This window comes from Enhydra lutris, unplaced genomic scaffold (genome assembly GCF_002288905.1).
Source record: "Enhydra lutris kenyoni isolate GAN:26980312 unplaced genomic scaffold, ASM228890v2 scaffoldscaffold9, whole genome shotgun sequence".
NCBI lineage: Eukaryota > Metazoa > Chordata > Mammalia > Carnivora > Mustelidae > Enhydra > Enhydra lutris.
In genome coordinates this window covers 72,592,572-72,618,644 of record NW_019154093.1, presented here as the reverse complement: position 1 = coordinate 72,618,644, position 26,073 = coordinate 72,592,572, and the positions used below count along the sequence as shown (strand labels likewise).

The 26,073-nt window shown below is 35.3% G+C and overlaps 1 pseudogene; it reads left to right on the top strand.

Moving 5' to 3' along the window:
• Nucleotides 1-21,179, top strand: part of LOC111142938 — a 49,329-nt pseudogene extending 28,150 nt beyond the window's left edge.
• The last annotated feature ends 4,894 nt before the right edge of the window (nt 21,180-26,073 follow it).

The window sequence follows — 26,073 nt, the reverse complement described above, 5'->3', positions numbered from 1 at the left end:
CCCATTGCATATTCTTGCCTCCTTTGTTGAAGTTTAATGGAACACATAATTTTGGGTTTATTTATGGGCTTTCTATTCTGTTCCATTGATCTATGTGTCCATTTTTTTGTCAGTACTATACTGTTTTGATTACTACAGCTTTGTAATATATCTTGAAATCTGTGATTATGATACCTCCAGTTTTGTTCTTCATTTTTTTAAATCATTTTTTAAATTTATTTTCAGCATAACAGTATTCATTGTTTTTGTACCACACCCAGTGCTCCATGCAGTCCGTGCCCTCTCTAATACCCACCACCTGGTTCCCCCCCACACCCTCCCCCCCCCCCACCTCTTCAAACCCTTCAGATTGTTTTTCAGAGTCCATAGTCTCTCATCGTTCACCTCTCCTTCCAATTTCCCCCCACTGCCTTCTCCTAACTCCCCATGTCCTCCATGCTATTTGTTATGCTCCACAAATAAGTGAAACCATATGATAATTGACTCTCTCTGCTTGACTTATTTCACTCAGCATAATCTCTTCCAGTCCCGTCCATGTTGCTACAAAAGTTGGGTATTCATCCTTTCTGATGGAGGCATAATACTCCATTTTTAAGATTGTTTCAGCTATTTGAGGTCTCTTGTGGTTTCATACAAATTTTAAGATTATTTGTTCTAGTTCTGTGAAAAATGCTGTTGGTATTTTGATAGAGATTTCACTGAATATGTTGATTGCTTTGTGTAGTATAGACAATTTGATAATATTTTCTTCTCCCAATCCATGAGCATGGAATATCTTTCCATTTGTTTATGTCATCTTCAATTTCTTTCATCAAGATTTTATAATTTTCTATCACTACAGGTCTTTCACCTCCTTTGTTAAGTTTATTCCTAGGTATTTTATTATTTTTGGTGCAGTTGTAAATGGGATTGTTTTCTTAATTTCTCATTCATCATTCATTATTAATGCATAGATTTGCAACATATTTTTGTATATTGATCTTGTGTCCTGCAATTTTATTGATTCATTTATCAGTTAGAGTAGCTTTTTGGTGGTGTCTTTAGGGGTTTTTGTATATAGTATCATGTCATCTGAAAATAGTGGAAGTTTTACTTCTTCTTTACCACTTTTGATACCTTTTATTTCTTTTTCTTATCTGATTTCTGTGACTAGGATTTCCAATACTATGTTGAATAAAAATGGTGAGAGTGGACATCCTTGCATTGTTCCTGAACTTAGCAGAAAAGTCCTAAGTTTTTTACCATTGAGTATAATTTTAGTATAATTTTTTATATATGGCTTTTGTTATGTTGACATATATTCCCTCTAAGCCAACTTTGTTGAGGGTTTTTATCATGAATGGGTGTTGTACTTTGTCAAATTCTTTTTCTGCATCTATTGAAATGATCATATGGTTTTTTAATACTTTCTTTTGTTGATGTGATGTATGATATTGATTGATTTACAAGTATTGAACCATGCTTGCATTCCCAGAATAAATTCCACTTGATCATGGTGAATGACTCTTTACGTATTGCTGGGTTCAGTTTGCTAATATTTGGTTGTGGTTGAGGATTTTGCATCTGTGTTCATCAGAGATATTGGCCTGTATAGTTCTCTTTTTTGTAGTGTCCTTGTCTAGTTTTTTTAACAAGGTAATGTAGGCCTCACAGAATTAATTTGGAAGTTTGCCTTCCTCTTCTATTATTTGGAATAGTTTGAGAAGAACTGATATTAATTCTTCTTTAAATGTTTGGTAGAAGTCGCTTGTGAAGCTATGTGGCCCTGGACTTTTATTTGTTGGGAGTTTTTTGATTACTGACTCAATTTCATTGCTGGTAATTGATCTGTTCAAATTTTCAATTTCTTCTTGATTCAGTTTTGGGAGGTTATGTTTCTAGGAATTTATCCATTTCTTCTAGGTTGTCTAATTTATTGGCATATAATTGCTCATAGTATTCTCTAATGCTGGCTTGTATGTCTATGGTATTGGTTATTATTTCTCTTCTTTCTTTCTGATATTTTTATTTGAGCTCTCCATTTTTTTATGAGTCTAGCTAAAGGTTTATCAATTCTATTGATCTTTAAAAAAAAAAATTCCTGGTTTCATTGACCTGTTCCATTATTTCTTTAGTTTCTATTTTGTTTATTTATGCTCTAATCTTTATTATTTCCTGCCTACTACTGGTTTTAGGTTTTGTTTATTATTCCTTATCTAGCACCTGTAGGTGTAAGGTTAGGTTATTTATTTGAGATTTTTCTTATTTGTTGAGGTAGGCCTGTATATTTATAAAATTCCCTCTTAGAACAGCTTTTGCTGCATCCCAAAGATTTTGGACCAATGTATATTCATTTTCATTTGTCTCCATGTATTATTTTTAAATCTCCTCTTTGATTTCTTGGTTGACCCATTCATTGTTTAGTAGCATATTGTTTAACCACCATGTTCTTTCCAGATTTTTTCTTGTGGTTGATTTCTAGTTTGAAACTAGATCTAGTTCCTGACCACTATTGCTGTGGTCAGAAAAGAGGTAGGGTGTGTCTTTGATATTTTTGAATTTGTTGAGCCTTGTTTAGGGCGTAATCTATTTTGGAGAACGTTTCATGTGCACTTGAAGAGGATGTATACTTTGCTGTTTTAGGTTGGAATGTTCTGAATATATCTGTTAGATCCTTCTGGTCCTATGTGTCATTCAAAGCCACTGTTTCCTGGTTGATTTTCTATTTGGATGATCTATCCATTGATATAAGTGGGGTGCTAAAGTCCCCTATATTATTGTATTACTACTGATTACTTTTTTTTATGTTTGTTACTAGCTGCTTTATGTATTTGGGTGTTCCCATTTTGGGTGCATAAATATGTACAATTGTGATATCTTCTTGTAGGATTATTCCCCTTATTTTTATAATATGGTGTCTCTCTTTGTTCCTTGTTACAGTCTTTGTTTTAAGGTCTATTTTGTCCAATAAAAAATGTTGCTACCCTGGGTTCCTTTTCACTTCCATTGGCATGATAAAAGTTTTTCCATCACTTTCAGTCTGCATGTGTTTTTAGGTCTGAATTGAGTCTCTTAATAATCAGCAAAAAGATGGGTTGCTTTTCAATCCATTCCATATCCTGTGTTTTTTTTGTTTTTGTTTTTGTTTTGATTGGAGCATTTAGTCCATTTATGTTCAAAGTAATTACTGATAGGTGAGAACCTATTGTCATTTTGTTACTTGTTTTATGATTGTTTTTGTAGTTCTCTGTTTCTTCTCTTGGTCTCTTGTCTCATGGTTTTGTTTATTTTTGTTTTTGTTTTTCAGTGATATGTTTGGATTCCTTTCTCTTTATTTTTTAACTATTACCAGTTTTTGATTTATGGTTACTATTAGGTTTGTATATAACATCTTCTGCATATAACAGTCTATACTAAATTGATGTTCCCTTAAGTTTGCATTCTTTCTTTACTCCTCTTCCCCTCATGCTTTAGGTATATGGTTTAATTAATATCCTTTGTGTGTGTGTGTGTGTGTGTGTGTGTGTGTGTATGTGAATTCCTTGACTGTTACAGATATACTTACTTTTTCTGCTTTTGTCTGTTCTGCTTTTCAAGCTCCTGCTTATAGTCTTTCCTTTCTACTCAAAAAGCTCCCTTTAACATTTCTTGTAAAGGTGGTTTAGTGGTGGTGAATTTCTTTAACCTTTGTTTGTCTGGGAAATGATGTCTCCCTTTATTCTGAATGATAACCTTGTTGGATTGAGCATTTTTATGTACAAGTTTTTTTTTCCTTTCAGAACTTTGAATATATAGTACCACTCCCTTCTGGCTTGAAAACGTTCTGCTAACAAATCAGCTGGTAGCCTTATGGTTTTTTTGTTTGTTTGTTTGTTTGTTTGTTTGTTTTTTTACTTTCCTACACCAGTTTTATTTAAAACACAAATAAGTATTTCTCTTTCTTGTAATGGCAAATGGTTCAAATAATGCTGAACATGAATCACTGACTAATACAAGGACTTTAAATATGAAACAAAATTATTTTTAAAAAAGCAAAAGGATAAAGGTTATATACAAAAGGGACCTGGAATCTTTAAGTGGATTCCAAAAATGAAATGAGTAGAAAATCTGTGGTGAAACCAGAACATTCCACCCCTGCTTTGGAGAAGGGCTATTATACAACATTCAGTCAGCTGAAGATGGATTGGTGGAGAGGTGTCTATACATAAATTTTAAGTCATTTTTGCTTGTGCAGAATCATCCAGATCTTCCCAAGACTGAACAGGCAGTCCTGTGGCTTGTATGTAACTATTTTCTGTTCTTTTGCCATTTTTAAAATTCTTTCTTTATCACCATTTTCCCATTTTAATTACTATATGTCTTGGTGTAGACCCCCTTTGGTTGTTTTTTTTTTTGGGGGGGGTCTCTCTGTGCCTTCTGGATCTGGATTTCTGTTTATAATTTCTGATAATGATATTTATCTACTCTAAATCAATTAAAGTCACTAGATTCTTAAAAAAAAAAAAAGTAAGTGGGTAGGAGGAGTTAAGATCGTGGAGTAGGGGGATCCTGAGCTTGCCTCATCCCTTAAACAAAACTAGATCAACATCAAATCATTTTGGACAACTAGGAAATCAATCTGAAAAGTAAGAAAACAATCTGCACAGTTGGAAGGAGAGAACAGGTAGATGTGAGTTTAGAGTCATGAATTGGGGGAGAGAAGCGCTGTGGTACTATGTTGGGGGGGGGCCTTTTCCCAGAGTTAAGTCAAGGTGAGAGGAAAAGAGCAAGTGAGAGAATAACACTTAGTGTTCACATAATATGTTGCAGTGAGAGGATCCCCTGGGTGGCACAGGGAGAGAAAGCTTCCCTTTCTGGAATACATTTGGAAGAGGGTTTTTGCCTCTCCAAGGACATAGGGTCTGCTAGGAGCCTTTGAGCACTGTCCAGCAGCAGGGGACAGAGGCACATGCAGAGGATGGATAACCTGGTGGCAGAATTTTGCTGTGCATCACCATAGACTCCAGATACCATGTGCATGCCGTGCAACTGCTTTTCTGGGACAGAACAGTGCTGGGCACAATGCCAGGCTTTCCTCTGGGGGAGGGGAGTGGGTCTGTGCCTTGTCAGGCCCTCTAAGATTTGGAGTTTTGAATTCCAGCTATTGGCCAGAGATAAAACATAGGAGATCTGTGGCACCAGGCATGCCAGCAGCCTTGGCACAGACAGGGTGAGGACAGGAATCTGATGAAAGCCTGGGGCAGAGTAGAGGAGATTGTTCTCCTTTTTGTGAGGGCTTCCTAAACTGGAAGGCTGTGAGTAACCCTCATTGGGGACGAGAGCACAGGATGACCCCAGCTTCCACACACCCCCACCCACCAGTGCACTGGGACTTCAGAGAGAAACACAGTGCCTCCAGTGGAGGCTGGAGTCGCTTACACCAAACCCCGGCCCCCTGCTACTGGCAGGGGCATCTTTACAAGGGCAGGTCTGATTGTGAACAAACAGAGCAGGCCTCTCCCTCAGAAGATCACCGTAGCCCCCCGCCCCCATATACCAGGTCTACTGATCATAGAGTGTTCAAGAGTCTCAGCTTCAGTTCTGGTGGAAATAGGACCAGGTTTTCTTTTTTATTTTTAATGTATTTATTTTATCATTTCTCTTCTTTTTTCCTAGGAATCAGGCTTAAGGTTTTTTGTTCATTTGTTAGTTTGTTTGTTTACTTTTCTCATTTTTTGAATCAGGCTTATTTTCTTTCTTTTTTCCTTCTTACTTTCTTATTTCTTGGAATCAGGCTTATAGTTTTTGTTTGTCTGTTTACTTTTTTGTTCCTTTTCCTTTTCTCTTTTCTTGGATCATACATTTTATTTTTTATTTTTTTATTCAGACTTATCTTAACAAACAAACCAAAGCACACCTCGTTAAATGTCCAAACACTCCCCACTCCAATAAAAAAATTTTTAAAAAACCATGTAGGGTATCAGAATGGATTAAAAAAACAAGACCTGGGTGCCTGGGTGGCTCAGTGGGTTAAGCCTCTGCCTTTGGCTCAAGTCATGATCTCAGGGTCCTGGGATCAAGTCCCGCATCAGGCTCTCTGCTTGGCAGGGAGTCTGCTTCCTCCTCTCTCTCTCTCTCTGCCTGCCTCTCTGCCTACTTGTGATCTTGCTCTGTCAAATAAATAAATAAAATCTTTAAAAAAAAATAAGACCCATTGATATACTGCTTACAACAGACTCATTTTAGATGCAGAGTCACTTCCAGATTAAAAGTGAGGGGATGGAGAACCATCCCATGCTAATGGACATCAAAAGAAAGATGGAGTAGCCATACTAATATCAGACAAACTAGATTTTAAACCAAAGACCATAGTAAGAGATGAAGGGCACTATATCATAGAAAAGGGGTCTATCCAACAAGAAGACCTAATAATTGTAAATATTCATGTACCCAACTTGGGAGCAGCCAAATAATATAAGTCAATTACTAACAAACATAAACTCATTGATAATAATATAATAATAGTAGGGGACTTTAACACTCCACTCACTACAATGGACAGATCCTCTAAGCAGAAAATCAATAAGGAGCAATGGCTTTGAATGACACACTGGACTTCACATATATTCAGAACACATTCTAAAGCAGCAGAATACACATTCTTTTTGAGGGCATGTGGAACATTCTCCAGATTAGGTCACATGTTGGGTCACAAATCAGACCTCAACCAGTACAAAATACTGAGATCAGACCATGCATATTTTCAGACCATAATGCTCTGAAACTTGAAGTCAACCACAAGAACAAATTTGGAAAGAGCACAAATACATGGAGGTTAAAGACCATCCTACTAAAGAATGAATGGGTCAACCAGGAAATTAAAGAAGAAATAAAGAAATACATGGAAGCAAATGAAAATGAAAACATGACAGTCCAAACCTTTGGGATGTAGCAAAGGTAGTCCTAAGAGGGAAGTATATAGCAACACAGGCATTCTTCTAGAAAAGTCTCAAATACATAACCTAACCTTACACCTAAAGGAGCTGGAAAAAAAGCCGAAATTAAAAAAAGCTGCAAATAAAGCCCAAAACCAGCAGAAGAAGGGAAATAATTAATATTAGAGCAGGAATAAATGATATAGAATTTTTTAAAAGTCAGTAGAACAGATCAGTGAAACTAGTGGCTGGTTCTTCGAAAGAATTAACAATATTGATAACCCCCTAGCCAGACTTATCCAAAAGAAAAGGACCCAAATAAATAAAATCACAAATGAAAGAGGAAAGATCACAACCAACACCACAGAAATACAATTATAAGAGAATATTATGAGCCATTATATGCCAGTAAATTGGGCAATATGGAAGAAATGGATAAATTTCTAGAAACGTGTGAACTACCAAAACTGACACAGGAAGAAATAGAAAATATGAACAGACCCATAACCAGCAAAGAAATTGAATCAGTAATCAAAAATTTCCCAACACATGAGTCTAGGGCCACATGGTGTACCAGGGGAGTTCTACCAAACATTTAAGGAAGGAGTAATACCTATTCTTCAGAGGCTATTCAAAAAATAGAAATGGAAGGAAAATTTCCAAACTCATTCTATGAGGCCAGCATTACCTTGATTCCAAAACCAAAGACCCCACTAAAAAGGAGAATTACAGACCAATATCTCTGATGAACAAGGATACAAAAATTCTCAATAAGGTAATTGAATCCAACAGTACAATAAAAGGATTACTCACCATGAACAAGTGGGATTTATTCCTGGGATACAGGGATGGTTCAACACCCACAAATCAATCAATGTGATACACCACATTAATAAAAGAAAGGATAAGAACCATATGATCCTCTCATTAGATATAGAAAAAGCATTAGACAAAATACAGCATCATTTCTTGATAAAAACCTCAAGAAAGCAGGGATAGAAGGAACATGGATCAGGATCATAAAGACTGTATATGAAAGGTCCATAGCTAATATCATTTTCAATGGGGAAAAACTGAGAGCTTTCTTTCCCTAAGGACAGGAATAGGGATGTCCACTCTCACCACTATTGTTCCACATTGTACTAGAAGTCCTAGCCTCAGAAATCAGACAACAAAAAAGAAATAAAATGCATTCAAACTAGCAAGGAAGAAGTCAAACTTTCACTCTTCACAGATGACATGGTACTGTATGTATAAAACTTGAAAGACTCCGCCAAAAAATTACTAGAATTCAGCATGATACATGAATTCAGCAAAGTTGCAGGATATAAAGCCAAAGTACAGAAATCTGTTGCATATCTATAGAGTAATAATGAAGCAGGAGAAAGAGAAATCAAGGAGTCAATCCCACACACAATTGCATCAAAAACCAAAAGATAACGTAGGAATAAACCTGACCAAAGAGATAAAAGATCTGTACACTGAATACTATAGAACATTTATGAAAGAAACTGAAGAAGACACAAAGGAATGGAAAAACATTCCATGTTCATGGATCAGAAGAACAAATATTCTTAAAATGTCCTTACTACCTAAAGTACACATTCTATACATTCAGTGCAGTCTCTCTCAATATAACAGGAGCATTTTTCACAGAGCTAGAACAAACAATTCTAAAATTTCTATGAAACAAGAAAAGATCCCAAATAACCAAAGTAATGTTGAAAAAAGGAAAACAGGGGTGCCTGGGTAGCTCAGTGGGTTAAAGCCTCTGCCTTCGGCTCAGGTCATGATCCCAGGGTCCTGGGATCGAGCCCTGCATCGGGCTCTCTGCTCAGCAGGGAGCCTGCTTCCTCCTCTGCCTCTCTGCCTACTTGTAATCTCTGTCTGTCAAATAAATAAATAAAATCTTAAAAAAAAAAAAGGAAAAAGGAAAAGAAAGCAGGAGGCATCACAGTTCCAGACTTCAAGTTCTATTACAAATCTCTAATCATCAGTAAAGTATGGTACTGGCACAAAGACAGACATATGGATCAATGGAACAGAATAGAGAGCCCAGAAATGGACGCTTAATTCTATTGTCAACTAATCTTCAAAAATCCAGATAAGAATATCCAATGATAAAATTAAAGCACGATAGGAGGAGGAGGAGGAGGAGGAGAAGAAGGAGGGGGGGGGAGAAGAAGGAAGAAGAAGAAGGAGGAGGAGGAGGAAAAGAAGAAGAAGAAGAATATCCAATGGAAAAAAGACAGTCTCTTCAATAAATGGTGCTGGGAAAACAGGACAGTGACATGCAGAAGAATGAAACTGGACCACTCTCTTACACCATACACAAAAATAAACTCAAAATGGATGAAAGACCTAATGTAAGACCTGAAACCATAAAAATTCTATAGAGGAAGATAGGCAGTAACCTCTTTGACCTCAGCCAGAGCAAATCCTTACCATACACCTCTCTGGAGGCAAGGGAAACAAAAGCAAAGATGAACTATCGAGACCTCGAACTAGAGTTCGTTCATAAGACTGTGGTAACAAAGGATTAAAAATCTAGATACCTACCTAAATGACTGTTAAAAGTCTTTTGCAAGCTGAGTTGTAGTGATTCTGTTTCACTTAAAAAGACTCAATAAAGTACCTGCTGATTATTAAGAAAAATTATATATTAAGTTCAGAAAGATTCTTTCTATTTATTTTCACATATATATCCCTATGAAATTACCAACTATATCAAGAGAGTACTTTTCCAGCACCCCAGAAGGCTCCTTCATACCTTTCCCAATCAATAAATACCCACACCCAGGGTAACTATTATTCTGAATTTAATCACCATTTATTAGTTTGCCTTTTTTTTTTCTTTTTTTTTTTTAGAGAGAGAGAGAAAGATAGAGCACATGAGCTGGGGGTGATGGGAGGGCCAGAGGAAGACAGAGAGAGAGAATCTTTTTTTTTTTTTTAAAGATTTTATTTATTTATTTGACAGATCACAAGCAGGCAGAGAAGCAGGCAGAGAGAGAGAGGAGGAAGCAGGCTCCCCTAGAGAGCAGAGAGCCCGATGCGGGGCTCGATCCCAGGACTCTGAGATCATGACCTGAGCCGAAGGCAGTGGCTTAACCCACTGAGCCACCCAGGCGCCCCGAGAGAGAGAATCTTAAGCAGGCTTAACTCTCAGTGCAGACCCCGAGATGGGGCTCTATCTCACAACATTGAAATCATGACCTGAACTGAAATCAAGATTTGGACACTTAACTGACTTAGCCACCCAGATATCCCTAGTTTGCCTGGTCTTGAAAACTATGTACTGTCTTGGAGAGTCATCTTTGTTGACTGTAATTATTTTCTTTGCTGTACAGTATTTTATTACATGAATACTATACTTAATCCATTGTAATATTTTAAAATTTATTTTTAAATTGGAGTATAGTTGACATACATTATTATATTAGTTTCAGGTGTACAACATAGTGATTTGACATTTATATCTATTATAAAATGCTCACCACAATAAGTATAATGATCTATTATACTAAGGGAAACATAAGCACTTATTTCTCTCATTTCTCACACATTTCTCTCTCACTTATTTCTCTCATACACACATATTATTTCTTTTTTTTTAAAGATTTTATTTATTTATTTGACAGAGAGAGAGATCACAAGTAGGCAGAGAGGCAGGCAGAGGGAGAGGGAGAAGCAGGCTCCCCACTGAGCAGAGAGCCCAATGTGGGGCTCGATCCCAGGACCCTGAGATCATGACCTGAGCCGAAGGCAGAGGTTTAACCTACTGAGCCACCCAGGTGTCCCAGCACATATTATTTCTTATATACATACCAGAAGAAGAATTTTTGGGTAATAGGGTAAATACATATTCAGTTTTTTTTTATTGTTGTTGTTTTTAAAGATTTTATTTATTTATTTGACAGAGAGAGAGATCACCAGTAGGCAGAGAGGCAGGCAGAGAGAGAGGGAAGCAGACTCCCTGCTGAGCAGAGAGCCTGATGCGGGCCTCAATTTCAGGACTCTGGGATCATGACCTGAGCTGAAGACAGAGGCTTAATCCACTGAGCCACCCAGGCGCCCAACACATATTCAGTTTTAGTAGATACTGCCAAATTGGTTTTCCATAGTGTTTATTTCAGTTTATACTATAACAGTAATGTATGAGTTCCAGTTGAACTTCATCTTTGTTAACACTTGTTATTGTCAATCTTTTAATTTAGACATTCTGATAGTTGTGCAATAAAATCTCACTGTCACTTTAATTTATATTTCTCAATGACTAATAATATTGAATACTTTCATTTAACACTTATTTTATTATTTTTTTGTATCTTACCATTTTATTTTTATTTTTTAAATGACATATTTATTTCAAGATCTAACAAATATCGCTACTAAAGATTTTTTTTTAGTTTCTCAATCTTTTTTTTTTTTAAAGATTTTATTTATTTGGGGCGCCTGGGTGGCTCAGTGGGTTAAGCCGCTGCCTTCGGCTCAGGTCATGATCTCAGGGTCCTGGGATCGAGTCCCGCATTGGGCTCTCTGCTTGGCAGGGAGCCTGCTTCCCTCTCTCTCTCTCTCTCTCTCTCTCTCTGCCTGCCTCTCCGTCTACTTGTGATCTCTCTGTCAAATAAATAAATAAAATCTTTAAAAAAAAAGATTTTATTTATTTGACAGAGAGATCACAAGTAGGCAGAGAGGCAGGCAGAGAGAGAGAGGAGGAAGCAGGCTCCCCGCTGAGCAGAAAGCCCGATGCGGGGCTTGATCCCAGGACCCTGGGATCATGACCTGAGCTGAAGGCAGAGGCTTTAACCCACTGAGCCACTCAGGCACCCTGCTACTAAAGATTTGATGTTACAAACTTCTGTTATTCTTTTTTAAAAATTTAGATTCAATTAATTAACATAATGGGTTATTTGTTTCAGGGGTACAGGTTTGTGATTCATCATAATACCCAGTGCTCATTACAAAACATACCCTCCCTAATGTCCACCACCCAGCCACTCCATCCCTCTACCCCTCTCTCCTCCAGCAACCCTTCAGTTTCTTTCCTGAGATCGAGAGTCTCTTATGCTTTCTCCCTCTCTGGTTTCACTTGTTTCATTTTTTCCTCTCTTCCTCTATGATCCTTTGCCTTGTTTCTTCAATACCATGTATTGGTGAGATCATACGATAATTGTCTTTCTCTGACTGACTTATTTCGCTTGGCATAACACCCTCTAGTTCCATCCATGTTGTTGCAAGTAGCAAGATTTCATTTTTTGATGGCTGCATAATATTCCATCATATACACATACACACACACAGAAATAGACACACACACACACACACACAGCCCACATCTTTATCTATTCATCTGTCAATGGACATCTGGTCTCTTTCCATAGTTTGGGTATTGTGGACATTGCTGCTATAAACATTGGGGTGCCATTTTGGATCAATACGTTTGTATCTTTGGGGCAAATACCCAGAAGTGCATTTGGTGAGTCATAGTGTAGCTCTATTTTCAACTTTTTGAGGAACCTCCATACTGTCTTCCAGAGTGGCTGCACCACTTCCTATACCAACAGTACACGAAGGTTCCCCCTTCTCCATATCCTTGTCAATATCTGTCATTTCCTGACTTGTTAATTTTAGCCAGTCTGACTGGTGTGAGGTGATATCTCATTGTGGTTTTGATTTGGATTTCCCTGATGCCGAGTGATGTGGAGCACTTTTTCATGTGTCTGTTGGCTTTGGAGAAATATCTGTTCAGTCTTTTGCCCATTTCTTCATTGGCTTATTTGTTCTTTGAATGTTGAGTTTGAAAAGTTCTTTATAGATTTTGGATACCAGCCCTTTATCTGATATGTCATTTGCAAATATCTTCTCCCATTCTGTCAATTTTTTTTGTCTTTTGTTTTGTTGCCTGTTTCCTCTGCAGTGTAAGCTTTTTATCTCAGTGAAGTCCCAATAGTTCATTTTTCCCTTTGTTTCCCTTGCCTTTGGAGACATGTCTAGTAAGAAGTTGCTGTGGCTTAACACTTATTTTAAAGATTTGATTTACTTATTTTAGAGAGAAAAAGAGAGCATGAGTTGGTGGGAGGAACAGAAGGAGAGCGGGAGAAAGAATCCCAAGCAGACTCCAGTGCTGAGTGTGGAGCCCAACATCGGGCTCAATCTCATGACCCTGAGATGATAACCAGAGCTAAAATCAAGATTCAGTCGGATGCTCAACTGATGAGCCACCCAGGTGTCCCCGCCTTTTTTTGATATGTACACAGCCATGGCTTCTGTGAATAACAAAAGTTTGGTTTCTTCCTTTCCAGCTTTTATACTTCTTATCTCCTTTTCTTGCCTCAAGTCACTCATTAGGCGCTCCAGTACAATACTATAATGATAATGGAAAGAGTGGACATATTTATCTCATTCCTCCTCAGAAGAAAACTATTCCAATATTTTACCATTGAGTATGATGTTGCTGTAGGTTTTGGGAATGTACCCTTTGTGAGAGTAAGGAAATTCTCTTCTATTCCTTGTTTGTGGAAAGTGCTTTTTAAATCATGAATAGGTGTTGAATTTTATTAAATGCTTTTTCTACATCATCATAATAGTATTATTTTCTCCTTTTTTCTATGAATGAATGACTTTCAAATGTTAAAACGACCTTGAAATCATGGAATAAACCTCCTTGGCCATGTTGCATTACCATTTTATATAATATTGGGTTTGATTGATAATATTTTGAATAGGATTTTTATATTATATTCATGAGATTTTTGGTTGTAATTTTCCTTCCTGTAATGTTCTTTTCAGGTTTTTGTATTATTGTTACATTGGCTCCATAAAGATCGTTAGAAAATATTCCCTCTTTTTCTAGTCTTCAGAAGAACTTGTATACAGCTAGAATTAATTTTTCCTTAAATATTTGGGAGAACTCACCAGTGAGCCCAATTTTGCCTGGATATTTCTGGTGGAAGACTTTTTTCTTTCTTTCTATATTTTAATAACAGATCTGAGTTCTTTAAAAGGTATGGATTGTTCAGGTTTCCTATTTTTAATCCCATCAGTTTTGAGGTATTGTGTTTTACAAAGAGTTGTCCATTTCATCTAAATGTTTAAAATTAATAGCATAAGGTCATTAATAGTATCCTTTTTTTTTTAAAGATTTATTTATTTATTTGACAGACAGAAATCACAAGGAGGCAGAGAGGCAGGCAGAAAGAGAGGAAGAAACAGGCTCCCTGCTGAGCAGAGAGCCCGATGCAGAGCTCGATCCCAGGACCTGGGATCATGGCCCGAGCTGAAGGTAGAGGCTTTAACCCTCTGAGCCACCCAGGCGCCCCTAATAGTATCCTTTTAATATGCCTTTAATAATGACCTTTAAAAATTACTGTATGTACTACAGTGATGTCTCCTTTAAATTTTCTGATATTAGCAATTTGTTATTTTTCTTTTTCTTAATCAATTTCTTTGGGTTTTATAAATTTTAATCATCTTTTGATTTTGTTGATTTTTCTCTATTGTACATTTGTGTTCTATTTCATTGTTTTCTGTTCTACTTGTATTATTTTTATCCTCTTTTTTGCTTGTTTTTTGTTTAGTTTCTTAGGTTTGAAGTTTAGATCAGGGGTTGACAAACTACGGTTTGCAGGCCAGCTCTTACTCACCACCCATATGTGTAAGTAAAAGGTAACTGGAACATAGTCACTGCTATTTATTTATCTGCTGTCTATGGCTACTTTTGTGCTACATTCGTAGACTTGAGTAGTTGCTAGAGATCATGTGGCCCACAAAGCCTAAAACATTTGCAATCTGCCTGTTACAGCAAAAGTTTGCTGACCCCTGGTTAAGATAATCGATGTTAAACCTTTTTTTTTTCTCTTTTACAAACCAGTTGCAGTTTCTGAATATTTCTCTAAGTACTGCTTTACCTATATCCTATAAACTGATATTATTTTCATTATTATTCATTTCAAAATATCATCCAAATTTCCATTGTGACTTCCTTTTAACTCATTGGTTATTTAGAAATATACAAGCATTTGGGGATTTTTCCAATGAACTTTCTGATATTGAACTTGTAGTCTAATTGCACTGCAGAAAGAGAATGTACTTTATATGATTTCTATTCCTTGAAATTGAGAACTGTCTTACTGGCCTAGATATGGTTGATTTTGGTAAATGTTCATTGTATATTTGAAAAGAAAGAGAATTTTGAAATTGTATTTTGTGTTCTATACATGTGTTCTATAAAGTAAATTAGTTTAAATGTTAATAAAATGTTTTATATCCTTAGTGATTTTTTTAATCTGCTTTTTCTATTGGTTACTGACAGAAGTGTGTTTAAATCCCTAACCAGGATTGTGGATTTCTTCATCTTTCCTTTAATTTGGTCTACTTTTGCTTTCTATATTTGAAGCTATATTATTATATATATTAAAATTTAGTATTGACCCTTTCCTTATTATAAAATGTACCTTTTTTATTGCTAGTAATAATTTTTTTTTGCCTTAAAAAGTCTACTTAGTCTGATATTAATGTAGTTACAATAGCTTTCCTTTGGTTAATCTTTGCTTAGTATAATTTTTAGAGCATCTTTTTACTTTCAGTCTTTTTGTTTCCTTACATATAGTTTATCCATTCTGAAACACATGCAGTTATAGTGCTAAAAAAAAATCCAATGTGATTATTTTGTCTTTTAATTAACATTTAGGGTTAATTAAATGTAATGGGTGGCTCAGTCGGTTAAGCATCTACCTTTAGCTTGGGTCATGATCCAAGGGTCCTGGGATCAAGTCCCACATTGGGATCCTTGCTTCACAGGGAGTTTGCTTCTTTCCCTGCTTGTTCTCTATCTCTCTCTCTGGCAAATAAATAAAACCTTTTAAAAAATAATTAACATTTAGTACATTTATATTTTAAAGTAGTGTTACAGTTGCATTTAAGTAGAGACCACATGTTAAATTGCTACTTCTTGTTGATTCCATTTTTCATTTTCCTTTATCTCTCTCTTTTTTTGGAGTCTCCATTTGAATTATTTAGGTATATTCATTATTTCAGTATTTCTACTCCATTAGCTTGTTAGTTATATATATATATTTTTATTTTTTTTACCCTGGAGATTCCAAGGTGAATCTTTTGTTAATTACAGCCTACCTTAAGTTAGTACTTTTTAGCAATATCTTTCTTTTTTCTTTTCTTTCCTTTTCTTTTCCTTCCTACTTTCCTTCTCTTTTACCAATTTCTAATACAATAGTTTTATTTCATTCACACCGCACACCCTTTTGTGCTACTATTGCCATATATTCTACTTTAGTATATATTTTAAACCCCACCACACATTGTTTTAAAAATCAATGTTAATTTTTATTTTATTCTCTTTCACTGTTTTACTTCCAGAATTTCCTTCCTTTCACCTGGAATCATTATTCTTCTAGTTAAGGAATCCCCTTTAGAATTCTTTCTTCAGTGGAAGGTCTACTAGCAACAGATTTTCTCAGCTTTTGTTTGTTTGTTTGTTATGGCACAGTAAATTTATTATTCCAATGTCTTATGAGTTCCATAATTTTTGTTCAAAAGTTAGCCAACAGGGGGGGCGCCTGGGTGGCTCAGTGGGTTTAGCCTCTGCCTTCGGCTCAGGTCATGATCCCAGAGTCCTGGGATCGAGTCCTACATCGGGCTCCTTGCTCAGCAGGGAACCCGCTTCTCTCTCTGCCTCTGCCTGCCTCTCTGCCTGCTTGTGTGTACTCGCTTGCTCTCTCTGGCAAATAAATAAAATCTTTGAATATTAAAAAAAACAAAAACAAAAACAAAAATGAAAGTTAGCCAACAGTTTTATTGTTGCTGTTTTAAGGTACTCTCTCCTCCTACCCCCATGCTTTTTAAGATTTTTCCTTCTGTCTCTGGTTTTCAGCAGTTTGAATAGAATGTGCCTAAAATGTGGTTTGCTTTCTGCTTTTCCTTCTCCAATTCTTAAAATCTGTGGTTTAATGACTTGTCAGTTTTGTGAAAATTCCCAGTCAAAATTTCTTCAAATATTGCTCTATCCCCTTTTTTTTCTGACATTCTAATTAAATGTATGTTAGATCTTTTCTTGATGTCCTATTTACCTATTATGTTCTTTTTTGTATTTTATATTACTTTTCACCCTTCTCTGTGCTTCAATCTGGATGTTTTTTTTTTCTTACTGCACCTATCTTCTAAAGTTCACTAACCTTATGTTTTGCTTTGTCTAATTTGCTGTTGAACCCAATACATTGATGTCTTAACTTTAGTATATTTTTCAGTTTGACTTTACATTTTTATTCTTTTTTTAAAAGATTTTATTTATTTATTTGACAGAGAGATAGAGGTAGAGAGAGCCAGAGGACACAAGCGGGGGTGTGGGGAAGGACAGCAGAGGAAGAGGGAGAAGCAGGTTCCCCCCCGCCCACACCCAGCCAGGACCCCAATGCAGGGTGATCCCAGGACCTTGGGATCATGACCTGAGCCAAAGACAGATGCTTCACTGGCAGAGCCACCCAGGTGACTCTTTACACTTTTATTCTTAAAAAAATATATAGTAGGTGTTGTGTGAAAGTCTCCATCTTTTCTCTAATTTTTAAAACATATTAATCACAATTATTTAAAATTTTATGTATTAATGCTTATTTTGTTGTCTGTTTTTCTCTCTAGGATTTCAGTTATTTGATCCTGTTTTTTTGTTTTAATGATGCCTCATTATTTTAGATTGAATGATGAGATTTTGTAAGAAAAATTGTAAACTCTGGATGATGTTATTTTTCTCCAGATAGGGCTAACTTTTCTTCTGGTAGGTAGCTACTGTATAAACAGATCAACCTAAATCTATTGAAGGTTGGTTTTAGATTTGTTAGGGATTATTTATTTTCAGCTCTGGTCTTTCTCCAAGGTACTTATTCTTAGAGTGTGGTCCTTATCCCTAGACAGTAACATTTTGTGGGTCTTATCTGAAAGCCTAGCATGGTTACCAAAGTGCCTCACCTCACCTTGTTGGGCCTGAACTGCAACATTTATGATCCACATGGTGTTACTGCTAAAATCTTTTCCTAGATCTTTAGCCTTCCACCTACTCTTTTCTGTGGAGTTGGCAATGCCTCAAGGGAAAACTACACAGAGACTTTTGGACCCACTTCACTTAGCATGACCTCCATATCAGATTCTTTTCCTCAAGTATCTGGGACATTGGCATCCTTGATCTCCAGCTTTTGTCCTCTGTTCAGTAACACTCGTTTTTTCTGTTTGGACCCTATTCTCTCATGCTGAAAACTGTCAAATGGCTTAAGGTAAAACAAACAAACAAGGAAACAAACAAACACCAGAGTGAAATGTAGTCCTTACCTCCTCTCAGGGATCCTAGTCTTGTTTGCATTGATTAATCTCAAACAATGATTTCATGTACTTTGTTCATACTTTAATATTTATTTTTATTTGTAGGGCTAGTCTAAAACAAACTACTCTGTCATAACTAGAACTGAAAATCCTCCTTTGTTCTCTTAACATCTCCATATTTATTTGTGAGCTCTTCTGTTTCTTTCTTTTTTTTTTTTTAATGATGTTTCTTGGTCACTTGTACCTGCCCTCAAATCTATAATCAGCTATTTTTCCTTTTAGTGCACAGGGTAGTGGTATTTCAAAATAAATATCTGAGTCCTAGAATCATTAGTTGGTATTGAAGCTATTAAGTTAAAGGGAGTTGGGGAATAGTATATTCACATGATGATGCTACAGTATCATCTATCAGAATTATTGCTAACTGAAAAGAGAAAAACGTACCTTTATAATGGAGAGAATGGGTGGTCATCATTATAACCAACTGACCAACTTGGCAATCAGCATTGGCAACAGTAAAATTAAAAAAAAAACAACTCTAACATAATGCGCCTCTTGATGTAATGTACGCATATTACATAGGATAGCATCTGCTATGAAGTACTCTTGCCCAAAATGTTTTACTGGCATGTGGAAATGCTTTTAGACCTAAAGGAAATGCAGGGATCAAGGGATAAGTTAAATGCTACTAGTAAGAATCAAACAGACAAATCTAGAATGTAGGATATTCTATAAGACAGTGTGCCTGGGTTATTCAAACAACCATTGTCACAGAAAAAGTGGTGGTTGTGGGGAAATGAATGGTACTAGTCTTGATTAGGAAATTAAGGAAACATAACCAGTGCAATGAGTAAATTTTGTTTAGATTTTAGTTTGGAAAAAACAAACCCAGTTCTAAGTGACATTTTTGGGACAACTGGGAAAATTTTAATAAGGAGGTATTTGGTGAGATAGGGAATTATTTTTAATTTTCTAAGGCATATTATGATTTAGGTTATATAGATTAATGTCATTCTTTTTAGAATATGTTGACATGTTTAAGGTTGTAAGGTTATGGTGTTTGTAACTATCTTGAGGGCATACATTCACACACACACACACACACACACACACACATATATACATATAAACACACACACATATAAGTATGTGTGTATAGAGAAAAGAGAAAGAGACAATAAGTACAGCAAAATGTCAAATTCTGAAACTAGGTGGTGAGTATACAAATGTTCATTGTATTATTTTTTTCTGTAGTTTACAGTTTTCATAATAATGAGATGGGGTAAGTCAAGGGGGATGTAGGTTCAATATTAGAAAGAAAGTAAGCCTGCTCCATATTCTTTTACAAAATCATAGAAATTGAAAGCAATGTTATTAGCTTCTACTAAAAAATAAAAGGCCAAAAATGAATGTAGTAATAGAACATTCTCCAAGAAATATCATGTAAGTATCTTCTAAAATTTCAAGGCACTTTCTCTAGATTTCAAGGGAATTATTTTATTTTGGGTGGGGAAGAATGGAGGGAGGAAATGTTTAGATTAAAACAAATAGCAACAGACAAACTTTTCAGTTCTCTACTGCTTTTTACTTAGCTATGTCAATTTTGGGAACATGGTATAATGATTAAGGAGAAAAATGATAGCTAAAGAATCTGAGACTATTGCCAGGAACTATGCAATGTGCCAGGCATGTGGGGTTTGAGTAAGCAAAAAGACTTTGATCCCTGCTCTCAGGGAATTGATAATCTAGCAGGGAATATAGTTCTTAATTAAATATGGACATAAAATGCATAAACTGTGATGAGAGCTAAAAAGGAAAAGTGGAGTTTTCTAAATACTACCATGGGGAGAGTTGAGGCAGTTCTGGAAGACTTTCTTGGGGAAGTGTTGCTTGGACTGAGAACTGAAGGCTGAGATGGGGTTAATAGCCAAAGGTTGGGGGAATGACTTTCAGGCAAAGGGAAAAGCATGTGCAACTAGCCTTAAGAGGGAAGATTTTGGGACATTTGAGAAACTATAAGTGGCCTGTATGGCTAGTGTGCAGAAAGCAAGGGTGTGGTACAAGTGAGGTGGGAGGAAGAAACAGAGGGTAGACCATACTGTGAGTATAATGGGGAATTGCTGAAGCAGCAGAGTGACGTAATCAGAGTTGATTAAAAGTTCTCTTTGATTAAAGTATGGAGAAAAAAATGAAAGAGGTGATTATGGTATGAGGCTAGGCAAGAGATGATGGTAGTTTGGAATCATGGCATTGGACTTGTAGGTAAATGCATAGATTTGAGAGCTATTTGGAAAGTCAGGTTAATGGTTTGGATACGTAAGATGAGGGAAACATTATGGAAGCCTTTCAGGTTTCCAGTTTCAACAGCTAGATGAGTGGTGGAGCCACTCCCCGAGAAAAGAAAAAATGAATGAGAAACATATTTGAGGTTTTTTCATAGTTTTAGTTGTTTCTAAGAAATCAGATGTAGAATAAAGTTACCTCTCTACATCTAGCTAGTTTTAAAAATTATGTCTATGATAATTATAAGTAAACTTCACCACCAGTGAACAGAATTCGTTCTTAAAGGAAAGAAAATTAAATTGATATGAGTATCAAATAGCTCCATTAGAGTCCCTGATTATATAATATGATGAACCAGAAATGTTCCCTTGGAACTGCTTGTGAAAGAATTCAAGTATTCATACTTTTTTCCTGCTTTAACATGTGTTTTACCTTAGTTAGTGTTTGAAAAAAGCTAAATACAAAATAAATTAGGCTTTTCCTTCCCTTTCATTTTCTAGGCATAATAGGAGTCCCACAGCTAAATATGATCAGTGTCTTTCATCAAATTTATAAAAGCAGTGGAGTGATAAGGTTTTTCAGAAGCATGACTCCAAAATTCTAAAGTCGCTTCTTTCAGAATGCATAAATTGTACAGTTTATGAGTCAATAAAACCACTCTTGGAAATGGTGTAGAAATGAAATTGTGAATTCCTATTTTATATACATTTATTTATAGGCATAGGAATGTCTTGGCTTTCTTCTTAAATTTCTAGAGGGTAGCATGAAATATGTTATATCCATCCTTCAAAAAGATAAACATATGAATCAAAATTAAATACTGAATTTTAATCTTTGGTAAGCCAGAATTATGTTTATTAAGTTCTTTATGAATTGAAATCTTTAATATTCAGAAAGTCTATTTAAGCCTCTCTGAATTTTAATGAATACTCACCAGAAATTTGCATTTAAATAGATTAAGATGTCAGGCGCCTGGGTGGCTCAGTGGGTTAAAGCCTCTGCCTTCAGCTCAGGTCATGATCTCAGGGTCCTGGGATCAGGCCCCACATCAGGCTCTCTGCTCGGTGGGGAGCCTGCTTCCTCCCTCTCTCTCTGCCTGCCTCTCTGCCTGCTTGTGATCTCTGTCTGTCAAATAAATAAATAAAATCTTTTAAAAAATAATAAATAAATGGATTAAGATGCAATTTATATTACCTAATATTACCTAATTATATTTTAACCTAATATATTTCTTATGTTAGAGAAAATTGGAATATTTGAAAGTTTTTCAGCATATTCTGTTTCCTATTTTAAAAACCTAATGTTTTGTATCCTTATTTTAGATCTGTTTGAAAGCATTAAAAGAAAACCTATGCATTTAAAATTACAATTAAGAGGGAAATAGTGGTGTTTTTGAATCCCTTTTCTTTCTGTAAACTAAGCAAAACAAAATAGTTCTGTCTTAGAATTACATGACATGGGGTACCTAGGCGGCTCAGTGGGTTAAGCCTCTGCCTTCGGCTCGGATCATGATCCCAGAGGGTCCTGGGATCGAGCCCTACATTGGGCTCTCTGCTCAGCGGGGAGCATGCTTCCCCTCCTCCTCTCTCTGCCTGCCTCTCTGCCTACTTGTGATCTCTGTCTGTCAAATAAATAAATACAATCTAAAAAAAAAAAAAAAAGAATTACATGACATTGGAATACTGAACACTCTTATTTGTGGATACAGACATTTTTAACTTACTCTTGGTTCTTAACATTGCTAAAAATTACAAGAAAGTCACCAATGTGAACAAAGTAAATTATAAAAAAACTGAGAACTCTTGTTCTTAAACCTGTGTTAAAAGGTTCACGTGCTTTTTTTTTATATTAACGAATTCATATATTTTTTTCTATCTTTCATACATGCTTTTAAACTCTATTTTTTAAGAATAAAGACTGGCTAGAGTTCCCCCTTTGAAATCCTAAACTTATATGAAGGATAAATAGTATTCTTTGCCCTTTGGAGGTTGTTTTGTTTTGTATTTTGCCTCTATTTTAAAAAAATGAATTAATTTATTTTTTATTGAAGAAGAGCTGACATACACTGTTACGTGATGCTTGCCACAAGTGTGGCTACCATCTGTCATCATACAATGTTACTACAATATCATTAACTATATTCTCTACACTGTATCTTTTTTTCTCATGTATCTCCCACATCCCTTCACCCATTTTGCCCATCCCTCCACCATCTCCCCTCTAGCAGCCATCAGTTTATACTATGTATTTATGGTCTGTTTCTGCTTTTTATTTGCTTATTCATTTGTTATTTAGATTCCACATATAGAGAAATCAGATGGTATTTGTCTTTCTCTGTCTGATTTATTTTACCTACAATACCCTCTGGGTCCATCCATGTTGTTGCAAATATGCCTCTATCTTTTCAATCTATGTTGAGAGAGAATAGGCCAAAGATATTTAAGATTGCATGTATATATAGCTACATTTTAAAAATTGTATTGGCTCAAAAATTGTGATTTAATGAGATACAAATATAAATTATATAATTTATCCTGAAGATTTAATGCACAGCACAGAGATTATAGTCAACAATATTGTATTATAGACTTCAAAGTTGCCAAGACTAGATCTTTCTGGTACTCACTACTAAAAAGTAATGATGATTATATGATGACATAGAGGTGTTAACTAATGCTACAGTGGTAATCATGCTATGATATATAAATGCATCAAATCAAGTGTATACCTTTACCTTATATGATGTTATATGTAAATTATATCTCAATAAAATATTATGAATTATTCAATTAAAAATAGAGATAAGAGATAATAAACCAGTTTGGAAATGTAAAAAAAATAAATTATACAATTTATATTATAGCCAACAACTAGTAACTGGATAGGACCAACTCTCTTTTCAAGTGTTTTTTTAAAAGATATTTCTGCCATTTTTTCAGTTTCTCTAATATTTGGAGTTAGGTCTTATCAAGGTTATTAAAATTTAGTTAAAATCTGCTCTCCCTATAAAGAGTATTGAAACTCAAAAGAATAATTCGTATAGTCTTTTTCTCTCTTGTTAAATGGCATGATTTAATTTGCTGTGAAATTAGATGAACTTAATTTCCTTAGGATAGGATAAGGAGAGGATCCTTGGGATAGGGTACTTAATAATGGAATTAAATTTTAAGGTAAATTTCCTAAAAATTAAAATTAATATGAATATACAACTAGCATAAGTTTGAGTGACAAAACCACACTGAATTTTTAGTTGGATTCCCTTTTTTCTTAGTAGGATTTATTAATATAAGGATTCTAATTAATTTATAACTCAGCTTCTAAAATTCACATAAAAAGATTAAAATAAAGCAAATGCCTCAAGTGAATTAGTATGTTACCATACCTTACTATTAAAAACAATTAGATGGTGCCTGGGTGGCTCAGGGTCTCTCTCTCTCTCTCTGTCAGATAAATAAAATCTTAAAAAAAAATTAGAAATTAAAATTTTTATGTGAAATTTTATTCTATAACAGAGAAGGGAAATAAATAGCAAGCTGGACCACTCAATTACTACAGATTATAAAGATCAAGTATTCACTTAAAATAATTATATATTGGTGAAGTACTTTATTTTTTAAAATTCTTTCTTTTTAAAGATTTTATTTATTTATTTGACACAGAGAGAGAGAGAGAGATCACAAGCAGGCAGAGAGACAGGCAGAGAGAGAGAGGGAAACAGGCTCCCTGCTGAGCAGAGAGCCCGACGTGGGGCTCGATCCCAGGACCCTGAGATCATGACCAGAGCCGAAGGCAGAGGCTTAACCCACTGAACCATGCAGGTGCCTCTGGTGAAGTACTTTAAATACTTCAGTGGATCTGAAACATTTTACCAGTGTATCAGATCCACTCAACTCTTTTAAAGTATTTTGTCATTTATTTTTTTCTCTTTTTTTTTAGAATACAATTTCTGAATAGCAATGTGGCATATAAATTGGAATTGTTATTATGTCCTTTCCATACTCCTGGATTTGGAGGGATGTTCTGATCTAACCTGTGAGTTTATATATTTTCCCATTATTTTGTTTGTTAATAAAGACAGAAGTATTTCTGCATACAATTCAATTAATATATAGTAGATTATATATGGACATGAAAAGTCTAATCCCAGGGTGGCCCAAATAGGTTTGATCCCACCAAGTTGTCTGTGGAGGGAAGAAACAGTAATGAAGAAGAGTACCTGTGAATTAGATGTGTGGATCTACCTTTCTAAGGATTCAACAGATCTTTGAATTGGTTTCTAATGAGCTAAGGTAGTAAGGGAAATAAAATTCAAACTCTCCTCTATGCACAATAAATGCTTTATAGGCAGTCACATGTTTTATTCCAGTTAACCATTAAGTAAGATAATAAATATTTATGTGTATATGTGTACACATATATCATCATGCTATAAATACACACACATGCATAAACATGATACACATACATATATACATGCACATGTATAATCACAATTTTTTTAAGCATCAAAGTTGATGGAGAGGGGTAGAGATGTAAAATGTTGATTGTAGTTAAATATTTAAGTACCCACCATGTGATAGGTGTTATATAACACATATGCTGCCTTCCTTTTAATATATAGAAGACAAAGTATTCCTCTTTCTCTTATTAATAAGGTAAATTAGAAACATTTCCATACCTGTCAATTAATTAAAGAATACCACAGCTATAAATTCCTCAGAAATCTTGACTTGTGTCAATGAATCTCCTTAATTTTTAGGAGTAAGGCTATGTTAAATAGAATTCTGGCTTACTTTCGTTGTCCTGCATACATATATTCAAACATCATTTTGAATTATGGATTATTTCTTGGGGCTCCTGGGTGGCTCAGTCAGTTAAGTGGCTGACTTTTCATTTCAGCTCAGTTCATGATCTTGGGGTCATGAGCTCAAGCCCCATGTTGGGCGCCACACTCAGTGCTGAGCCTGCTTATTCCTCTCCCTACCTCTCCCCCTGCTCATGCTTGCTGTTGTTCTCTCAAATAAATAAATAAATAAAATCTTAAAAAAATAAATTGTAGACTATTTCTGAAAGCAATATCATCAAAACATTGATATTTGAGATGGGAACAATTATTATTGAATTAATCTCTGTTATTTATTAAATGCTTCCATGACCAGTTTTTGTCAGTCTGACTAAAAGAGTAAATTTGTTCTGTCATTATATATATCATTAAATATATATATTTTTAAATTAAATATGTAGTATTTCACAAAGAAAATGATAAATCAGTCATGTACTCATTCACAATACTATTTGACTTCAAACACTATCTTTTTGCTTCAAACACTAGCTTTCCTTCTCTCCCCTCCTGAAAAGCAAATGCCTCAAGTGAAATTAGTATGTTACCATACTTTATTATTAAGAACAATTAGAAATTAAATTTTCTGGTGTGTTTCATTCATATGCACATTTAAAATTTTGTTTATGTATGGGTGTATCCATAAATATTTTTTATAACCATATACTATATATATCTGGTAAAACTTGCTTTTTCACTCAACATTGTTAAATTTATCTACATAACTTT